This window comes from Eubalaena glacialis, chromosome 9, assembly GCF_028564815.1.
Source record: "Eubalaena glacialis isolate mEubGla1 chromosome 9, mEubGla1.1.hap2.+ XY, whole genome shotgun sequence".
Classification (NCBI taxonomy): Eukaryota; Metazoa; Chordata; class Mammalia; order Artiodactyla; family Balaenidae; genus Eubalaena; species Eubalaena glacialis.
Genome location: NC_083724.1, coordinates 70,308,601 through 70,319,466, shown reverse-complemented (window position 1 = coordinate 70,319,466; position 10,866 = coordinate 70,308,601). Strand labels below are relative to the sequence as shown.

The 10,866-nt window shown below is 41.1% G+C and overlaps 1 pseudogene; it reads left to right on the top strand.

Moving 5' to 3' along the window:
- Positions 1 to 9,585: 9,585 nt before the first annotated feature.
- LOC133097194 (putative monooxygenase p33MONOX) lies at positions 9,586 to 10,473 on the top strand (annotated as a pseudogene).
- The last annotated feature ends 393 nt before the right edge of the window (positions 10,474 to 10,866 follow it).

Sequence of the window (10,866 nt, the reverse complement as noted above, 5' to 3'; positions counted from 1 at the left end):
CCCCGCCCTGCCACCAGCACTCCATCTTCTAACTTTCTCCCCTGCCCCTTCTTGGTCCTTTATTCTCACCTCAGCCTCAAGCCTCACAGCCACTGCTTACCCCAGAGAGAGAGAGAGCCAGAGACAGACTAAAAGTAGCTAAATCTTGTTTGTAGAAATGTTTAGCTTCAAATTCGTCTCTGCAGAAAAGCAGTAATGTACTTGAAGTGAAGAGATGCCAGAAGAAAAAAGAGGGAGCGTGGTGTTTGGTCCTGAGGAGAAGGGGAAATGTGGAATGTTTATAGTGTTTCACTGGCATGAGACCCAGGCTTTCAGGGAGAGAGGGAGACTGAAATTACTTTGATTTTCATGGAAATCATCATTTGACTTTGATCTTGACAGAACGTCACTGAGTCAAATTCTGAAATTTAGGTTTGGAGGGAGAGATTTGGGGGAGGGAGTGCAGGCTGCGAGAAAGAATAGATGAAAAAAAGTAGATTTCATTCTGGGAAAAGTAGTGTGTGTGTGTGTGTGCACGCGCATGTGTGTTGAGAGCAATGGGGGTGGTGGATGCAGAAACAGGGAATTCCCTTTTCTCCCCTGCCTTAAGGAATTCAGGTTTAAAACAGAAGTCTTAGAGGAGCCGAAAGAAGACTGTTCTTAATTCTCTCAGTTCCATGCTAGTTATAAACATTGGAGAGAAAATGGGATTGAAGACTGCCTGGTAACACAGGCACTGTAAACCTTTTATTATCATATTTGTGGCTTCTGGGGTATGATTTTAACGCCATCTTTTAAGATGTTGCTCACTTAAAGCAATTGTGTTTAATTTTAAATTAAGTAAAAAACCTAACGGAAGTATTCTTCTCCCTTCAATTAATTTTCCATTTAAGCATATGATTTCCTTGCTGAAGAAACTCATGCCCTGAAAGTAATGCATAGATTAAGTATTTTCACACTTAAAGAGATCTATTAATTATGTAAAATAATATTAAAATAAAAGGCAGTGTGTTGTAGAGACAGGTATTCCTGCAAATATTCTGGTCCTGGCTGGTCACAACTGGCTGTGTGATCTTGGCTGAAGTTGTTAACTTCTGAGCCTTAACTCCTTCATGTGGATTACATAAGTGTAAAGGTCCTTTTAGCTCTAAAAACTTTTATCATAGTTAGTCTTAAGGTGAATACAACACCTTAAGGTTAATATGAAATAAGTCCATCCACTTCTTAGATTCTGCAGATCTTAATTCTATAAGCAAATTAACTTCTCCAAACTCTAATTTCCTCATCTATAAAATGGAAATTATAATAGTGTCTATCCTATTAGGCTTGTTGTGAGGTTTGCATGAGAAAATGTTTGCAAAGAGCTTAGCATAATGACTGGCACTTAGGAAGTGCTCCAAGAATGTAGGTTTAAAAAGAAAAGGACAAGAGAAGCCGCTGTGCTTCAGAGTCAAATCATTCTCTGTGATTCTATTTTGGCCATTGTGGGCTCCCCAGTGTTTAGATGAACAATGTTAAAGAAGAGTTAGCAAAAGGTTATGGTGATGATGATGATTGCAACTAACCAGGCTCTATTCAAAATGCTTTATCTGTGTTAACACATTTAATCCTCATACCAACCCTATGAGACAGATAAAATTACTATTTTATATATGAGGAATACGAGACACAGAGAGGTTAAGTGACTTGTCCAATGCCACACTAGTAAAGATCACCCTCTACTTTCTTTAGTGAGGCTGGAAACTGACACTGACCCTGAAGTATCCGAAAAAAAACAACAAAAACAAAAAACAGAAAATTACTTCTTTGTTAGCCTCTTTGGTTTTTTAAGGATGCTCATAAAGTTAGATAATTAAATGATGCATAATCCTGAATCATCCCCAAAAGTTCCCCGTCTGTATCTAGCAGTTTCTTCCCACCTGGTGCTAATGAACATGCAAAAGAAGATCAACATTCGTCTAATGACGTTAACTAATGCTGCCCCCTGCATGGTGATTATGAGTGGAGCTGTGCTGTGGCTTCAGCAAGCAGGTGGTGGGAGTTCTTAATGAAGATTGCATACAGATTATAGCATTTTGGTATATTTTAGGATGAAATTCACCAAGGGTTCAAAACCTTTTCCAATTTGCTCACTTATCTCACCGCTAATAGGAGGGCTTGATGTAAAGAACTAGAAGCATGGGAAGAACTAAATATAAATCACATTAGAGCTACCCCCACGGTAGAGAAACCACTCAGAATGCTAATGAATAAAGCTTCTGTGATGCTCTTCATGAAAGGAACTGACAGGAAGCAAAATATGGACTCAGAAGACCAATTCTGACTAAAGAGCACTGGCATAGATGAGACTTTCTTTCTATTGGGGAATGAGAAGTTTGCTAAGAATTAAGACCTATATACACCTATGTGTAAGAGAACAAGTGAACTTGAAGGATTGGATGTGGTTAAGGGAGAGAAAGGAAATGGTGAACTGCTTTCTATACTGAGAGGAGAAATTTATTCATGCTAATGCTGGGAGGTGAACTATTGAAAAACGGTTCAATAACAGTGAACAACTTATGATTTATTCCCAGGAAACAGAATGGAGAGAAAAAAATTCTTATTCTCCTTTGTACACTTCATAAGGTCATGCTAAATGAACGTGTTCATTTTTTTCACCTATAGTTGCAGTAAGTATATTCAAATATAATTAAATGTATATTTGCTAAACATGAAAACAAGACAAGTAGAAAAGCTCAAAAACCTACCTCATCATTTTCTGAACAATTTTCCAGGGTTAAGAAGGAAAATTTGCTTTGTAGTAATTGTAAAAGCCTTAAGACTTTTGTTTGTAGTCATTTCTATTCATTTTTAATTTCTTCTACTAATTCAATTGCTTGAGAGGAAAGAATCTGTATTCAAAATCCCAAATTCTCAGCAATCGCATTCAGACACTACCATTTTGTTAGTTAGGATATCCACTTTTTTGTTTGGATTTCAAAGTTTGTTTTTAACCATAGACCAATATTTTCCTGTGTTTATTTTTCCCTATAAACGTTCAACTTGTATTTCTCATTTCCCAAAAGGACAATGAGTTCAATGGTGACATGTTTATTAGTGAGGATGGGCTTCAACTGTGTGCAAATTAAGCCCAACTGCCTTAGAAGAATATTGAAAGTATCTCAGTGTTGACTGTATTATTTTTTCTGTTTATGATTTGAATTTCTTTTAATGACAAATACTAATTTCTGGTAGCTTGATCTTATCTAAGAGACATCAGTGGCTCTAAGTATGCTGAAGTGCTCTTTGTATTCACACTTACTCATCATTGAACAAGGCTGCCTTTTCATTGGAAGCAAAAAGATTTAATTTATACACCATTATTATATGCTCACATATATTATTATGGGCATGCACACACAGGGGTCCAAATCTATTCTTAATTATTCATGCTAGTGGAAGGGACGCAGAGACAATACAGAGCTATACACAATCCAAAACCGTTAAATATTTTAGTTTAGAATGTCCTGTTTGACTTTCATTTGGAGATGGAAAATTTACCAAAGTGATATATGAAGTAAGTATTGATATTAGGCACCTGCTGTACAGAGAATTCTAAGTACCAGGGGACATTACAGGGTATAAAAGGAATACCTGGTAAGTGATTTGCTGAGAGATCAATCAAAAGGAGGGATAAACTACACAGTTGTGGTGCTCTCTAGAGAGAGCAGGGCAATAATGGATCAACTCATACGAAGTAATTGCCAGACTAAAATTCTGGTGATGAGGCAGTGAAATACAGAGCAAGCTTCTTGGGTTAAATTCATCTTTACTCCACAGTTGAAGGGCATAATGGCTACAGTTTTCAAGAGTGGAAAAGCATTTCAGATCCCCAGAAAATTAGAGAAGAAAGGCCAAGTAAAGTCACTGCTTTCTGGCTCCAGGATAGGTTGCGTTAAGTGACTTGTCCGGCGTACAGTGTGTCAACCGCAGAAGAGAGCCTAAAATTCCTGTTCTCTGAACCCTCACTCAGTGAAGGGGTAGGGTCCTGGTCTTCTGTAATTGGATTAAATTCAATTTCTCCACAGAACAGTTTTAATAGCTACTATGACTATGGCCACATAACATACAGCAGGTTAAATCAGTTTCATCAATTCCATTGACTTGAGTAACTGGGGTTTAAAACTACAGCCACACACCAAGCCAGCCAATGTTCCAGTCACATTAAAAACTCATTCCTCATCACATATGCCCCACATGTTTTTTCAGAGCTGCCATACAGCTAGAATGCACTAGTATAATAGTACCAGTTGTTAAAATATTAAAACATTTCTGTTCCAATTGGTAAATAGCCACATCTGATAGATCCTCCAAATGCCTTAACCACCACAAGAGCCACCCAGACTTCTCAGATAGTCTCCATAATCCAGTAATTGAAGGGGACACAATCAGGGCCCTTGAGGACCCTGCTTCATTCTGATTGGTCAGTGCTGGAGCCAGAGTTTGTTCTGATTGGTCAGTAGCAATGGCAGGCCAGGGGTTAAGTATTACTCCTACTGTTCCCTTCCATGTTTTTGTTCATGCTATTCCCTCTGCCTCGAATGCTTTTTTTCATTTCACCTGTTCATATTTTCTCTCATGTCTGTCACAGGGAACTGGACTACACAATTGTGGGAGGTGGTAGAGCAGTATCTGTAAGGCTCTTGTCTCCATATCTGAGGCTGGAGCTCCAGGCAGTCAGGAAGGCTGGCATCCCAGAAACAAAGAAGGGCTGAAACCTTGTCTGGTCTTGCCTTTCACTTTGGTGATGAAAGTATCCTTCAGAAGCAAAAGCCCTTTATCACAGAGCTAAACATACACACCGAACCCAGAAGTCAGAAAAGCTGAAAGAAGGCGCAAGGGAAGGTGGAGAAATTGCAGGCCTGGCTGCTGCTTCACACTAACAAGGTGAGTTAGCAGATTAGCATCAACATGTGTGCACCACAGATTGGCTGCTGCTTCCCTTCTGCCTGCAGCAAGAATCTCCTTTGTGGCCCACCCTAAACAGAAATGTAGAAGAAAAGGAATTCTGGGGAATGTAGTTAGCCTAGACAAGGTGACTCATTACAAAGGCATCACACCTTAGTATGAAGGCTTAAGTGCCATCCCCTCCCTGTTTCATCCCTCTCTCATCTGGCCAGGCTGGAAGTTCTCATTTCCTCCTCTGAGTTCCCAAAGCCCTGAAAACAAAACCACATGGTGGCATTTAGCATGCAGCTCGCCTTTTAATTTTTAGTCTGCTTATTGTATTTCCACCACTGGACTGTAATCTCCTTCAAGTTAGGATCTGAAGGTCATTACACTGCCTGACACATGGTGAACAATTCATAAAACTTCATGGAATGAATGAGGGAATTGTTGAATGAATAATGAACTGACTGATGGAACACAGAGATGCTGTGAAGTGGGATTCAAGGGTAGTGCAGTCACTATTACTATACAACAAATCATCTCCAAAGCTTAGCAACTTGAAAAAACAGTTATTATTTCACAGGTTCTGAGAGTCCTGAATCTGGGAGCACCTGCGTGAGTCGTTCTGGCTCAGGGTCTCTGGTGAAGTCACAAACTATTGGCTGGGGCTGTAGTCTTTGAAGGGGCTGCAGGATCAGCTTCCAACCTCACTTACGTGAGTATTGGTGGGAGGCTTCACCTCTTCATCACATGCACCTTTCCATGGGGCACAACATGGCAGCTGGCTTCTCCCAGAGCAAGGGATCCAGAAGAGAGGGAGGCAATACCACACTGCTTCCTATGACCTAATCTCTGAGTCGTACACTGTGTTATCCACCTTATCCTCTTAGTTAGAAGTGAGTCACTAGGTCCAGCCCAACAGGAGGAGGGGATTACACAGAGCATGAATCCCATGAGGCTGCCTCACAGGTGGGAAGGAGTAAGGCTTTGGGCAGGGGCCATGCCACAGAGTTCCTTAACTGACCTCAGAAGAATTCAACTCACTTCCCACTACTTAGTGTGTAGAGTCATGTTCTTTTCTCTTTTTTTCTTTAATTCCTTTTTTTTTTTTTTTTGGTGTGTGAAGTCTACTCACTGAAAATAAGCCTTTAATGTCAAGCCAAAGATTGGATTTTGTAGAAATACTTAAGAAGAACAAGGAGAGGGAATCCAATTTGGAACTAACCTTTCTTTACTAAAATGATTTCCTCTGCTGCAGCCAAGTTTGTTTTGGCCTCTAGAAAATACTGGTGAACAAAGTTAACAGCAATTCCAATTTCACACATACACATACACACGTGCACATGCACACACACAATCCTGAGTTTGTATCATCAGAATAGATATTGTAACCTAGTCTGGGGAGTTCAGGCTAGCCTTAAGTGGTTGGACAGTAATAATAGATATATTTGTTCAATGGCTAATATAGCCAATAATAGTTTATTGAGCACATACTAAGCACCAGGCACTGTGCTAAGGGTTTTCCATGTGTTATCACATTTAATTCTTAAACAATCCTATGGGGTAGGTACTACTATTTCTCCCATTTTTTACAGATGAGTAAACTGAAGCTTAGAGGAATTACATGACTTAGAGAGAAGCTTAAAGAAATTACTTACGTAAACTCACACAGCTAGCTGGTGCCAGGACCAGCACTCTACATTCTTAAATGCATCAGTACATGGCTGTCACCGTCCTTCTGGGAGACATGCTACGTGCTAGGGTGGGTGCCTATATTCATTGCTCATTCTTCTCTATAACCCTTTGAAGTAGGTATCATTATCCCCCTTTTATGGATGAGAAACAAAAGCTCAAAAGAAGATGTTGCTTGCTTTAGCCCGCACAGTTAATATAACAGCAGCCCAGGATTCAATCCCCACAACTGTCTGAATCAAAGGTCCACGCTCCTTCTACCACCTTTATTGTTTTCTAGCTCAGGGGTTTTCAAACTGCAGATCATAACCTATTAGTGTATAGTGAAGTCAAGTAAGTGTGTCCCAACCAGCATGTAAAACACTGGAGTAGAATAGAATGTAAGAGAAGGGAAGGAAAGAGAAGAAAAGTGAACAGAAAAAATCAGTATGCATCGCACATAGTGATGGTAAGCACTGCTTAAAGTTTTACTTCAGTTATGTATATGGGTATGTGTGATTGTGTGTGTGTGCATGCACACACGTGTGTATATGTGTTAGAATTTAAAATGCATTTCTTACTTTGGTTGCCATCAGAAGCATTTGAAAGCCTCTGCCCTAGCCATTCCATCTGTTCTTAAGGTCACTGCCAACAGTGCTCAGGTATTAATGATACCTTACCTTCATTGTACACACTTTCTTCTGGCTTTAACCACTTCGACAAGTGTGGTTATAAAGATCCAATTCCTAGTGCCCTCTCTACTAACATAATTACAGAAAACCGTATGAAACTAACTAGCTGTGTGACTTTTGCCAAGTTACTTACCCTGTCTAAAGGCAGCCTCCCTGAATTTTACTTTCTCCATGTTTAAAGTACCATAACTATGTGCTCACTTATGTTGCAAGGATTGACTGAGATCATGTGAACATCTCAAGCACACATGTGCCCGACACAACCATTAAATAAGTACCAGCTATTATTAAATTATCTACAGACGGTCCCTGACAACTTGCAATGGTTCAACTTTATGATGGTGGGAAAGCAATACGCATTCAGTAGAAACTATACTTGGAACTTTCAAGTTTAATCTTTTCCCCGGGGTAGTGATATGCAGGACAATACTCTTGTGATGCTGGGCAGTGGCAGTGCCACAGCTCCCAGTCACCCACGCCATGTTGGGATGAGCAACCCAAACACAACCATTCTGTACCCATACAACCATTCTGTTTTTCACTTTCAGTACAGTATCCAGTAAATTACATGAGACATTCAACACTTTATTAATAGGCTTTTTGAGAGATGATTTTGCCCAACTGTAGGCTAATGTAAGTGTTCTGAGCAGGTTTAAGGTAGGCTAGGCTAAGCTCTGATGTTCGGTAGGTTAGGTGTATTAAGTGAATTTTCGGGGACTTAACGGTATTTTCAACTTACAATGAGTTTCTTGAGACGTAATCCCATTGTAAGTGGAGAAAGACCTGTACGTAGACTGGAGGAGTCTTAATTGAGAGTCTCACGTTCAAGGAAATAAAAGAATGAGGAGGGAAATGTACTCTTTTCTAGCTTTGAACCCTCCAACCCCATGAAAACATAAATTAACCTAAGTAGGTCTGCAATCTTTTGGTTTATTTATCAAACACTTATTGAATGCCTACTATGTGCCAGAGACTGGACTAATCTACAATGACACAGTGAGAGTTTTTAGGGTGAGGCCCAAGTTTATAGATGCTTCCTAAAGTTGGGGTTTACTAGAAGAGCAAAGGGACAAATCACCCTGGCACCTTATTTTATGATTTTGGACAAGAGTGATCATTGCTTAACTCTTACACATAAGCTCTGTCAAATGAACTTCAGTGATAATAGCCTCATTTTTTTTCAAGCCGTGTCCACCTGGCATCCGACTGATTGAATCTGAGGTCCTCACTTTCCATTTTTATAGCTTGGTTCCTTCTCTCCACATGCCACAATTGGGAGGATTGATTTTCTTTGTACATTGTCTTTTCTTCTCTCCAATTCCCAGGTCCCTCTTTTTCTTTTCCACCCCTGCCATCCATCACTGACTCTCCTGTGTTCTGCCTATTACCTCTAGCCCTGAGCTAAGGGACCCACCTCTCTTTTCCTATACACATTTCTAATGAGAGGTGGATTAGCAAGAATCAAAGTGTGATTCTTAGGGGGAAAAGCCACAGTATCCCAGGACAATGGTTTCTAATTCTTTGCCACACATCTTTGCTTTGGGGGGCCGGGAGCTTGCCAAAGGAAAATTGCCTTTCTACACCTAAGGTGTGTGCGTACAACTTAACACTCCTTCCCAAAGGGTCAGGTCCAAAAGCAGAACCTCAGAAATGTTGGTTGACTTTAATTGAACATAAAAATGATGACATTTTAGCCTGGATTTACTATTAAAATCATAAGCAGTTATTTTTACATTTGTGTGCCCCTTAAAACTTAAAAAAATATTTTCACACGCATTCTTTTATTTCACACACTTCCACTTCCACTGCCTCATAAAACCAATGAGAACAAGGATTGTCTGATGTTATAAGAACCCTGTGAAGTAGACAGAGCAGGTATTTTATTCTCATTTTCTAAGACAAGGAAACTGAGGTTCAGAGATACTGTGTTTTACCCAATGTCACTTAGCTCTTCAAGAGCAAAGTTAATGGCGGAGTCTGAGCCTCGTGGCAGCCAGCACTTGTCGATCAGTGCCCGAGGCCTGAACACGTTTTGTGGCCAGCACACCATGGCTTGGTTCCAACTGCACCACGTCCAACAGACATGGGTCTTTGAAGCCTTCTAGTGCTGGAGCTCAGGCCATAGGCAGCCCCATAGTGGCAGAGAAACAGAACCTCTGGATAAACTCTTCCAGGGAAGCTTTGCTAATTTGGGAGGCTGGACAATGTCCCTCATGAATATTTGTCAGCATGATTGTCACATCATTTCACTGTGGTCGTAGGGACTCAGCTCCAGAATTCTACACAGTTAAAGCACCTGGATCCCAGTCTTTCAATGGCTTTGAGAGAACTCCAAAGGCCTGCTCTTGAGCCTAGTGGGCCTCTAGGCAAGATGTCCCTCCCCACCAGGATGTACTGTCAGTCATTCAGCCATGACAATGCCCTTAAGAGCCCTACACCATGTTACCTCTTCCTTCAGTTATGGGCAGCATCCCCTGGAAGCCAGTGATTCCAGACACAGGTATCAGAACCTTGCCAAGGTAGACTAAGGAGACGCCAGTATGCACACCCCCGGCCATGACCCTATAGCACTGACAATGTGGACAAGTGGTAAAGGCTAGAACTACCCATGTTATCATGAATTCTCTGATCACAAAGCAGACCCGGGAGAGCATTCAGTGTTTTGAACAACATGCAGGGCTGAGAGGTGCTGGCTGCACACCCCACAAGGGCTTTCCCACCGAGGGAGATCAAGTACCTTCAAGTGGTAAAAGCATGCCACAAACTAAAGCTACACAGTGGAGAGACAACGAAAGAAGAGAGGCAGCCTGCATCGGCCCAGACCACCCTAGCAGCACCCCTCACTCTTTCTCTAAGCAGAAACCCAGAGGCTGTTACACTACTGTTCTTCCACAGCTTCACCTGGTCCAAGCCCAGTGCCGTGGATTCTGTAAGTGGGTATAAGGACAGAAACTCAGATAAATGGAGCTTCTTTGAGCCAAGACCACTCCAGAAGTCTGACTCAAGTTTTGCCACCAGGCCTACAAAGAAGCCCAGAAGCCCTCTCCAACGGAGCTGATCCAGATCGAGGCCACCTGAATGGCTGAGGATCCAGCAACATTCAAGCCACCCAAGATGGACATCCCAGTGATAGAAGGGAAGAAACAATGACTGCAGATCCATAATCTCAAACTTGAATGTGCTCATGCCTACTGAGTTCTAGAGCTCTTTCTATTCCAGGGACTCTGGGTAGAGGGTGTCTTGTTCCCTTTTACCTTACCATAGGAAAGGTTTTGTATTTTGGGGTTTAAGTTGTTAAACTGAAGGTAGAGCTGGAGATATAATTGGCTTTTGAGAAACACTAGTGCAAAGCTTGTCTTTATTGTATGGAAGAAGCCATTCTGTACGCTTTAATTTACAGTCAGACTAAATCATTAACCAGTGATGTATGAGAGACCTCATTACCTATTTTTATATCATTCACCCTAAACAAACACTGTGATTATTGCTTATTAGGTAAATATTTGTGTTGTTTCCAAAACCCAGGCTCCTCAGTTCCGTTACCACTGGCAATGCCCCTAAAAAGCATTGGCAAATCGTGGAGTAGAGATATTGA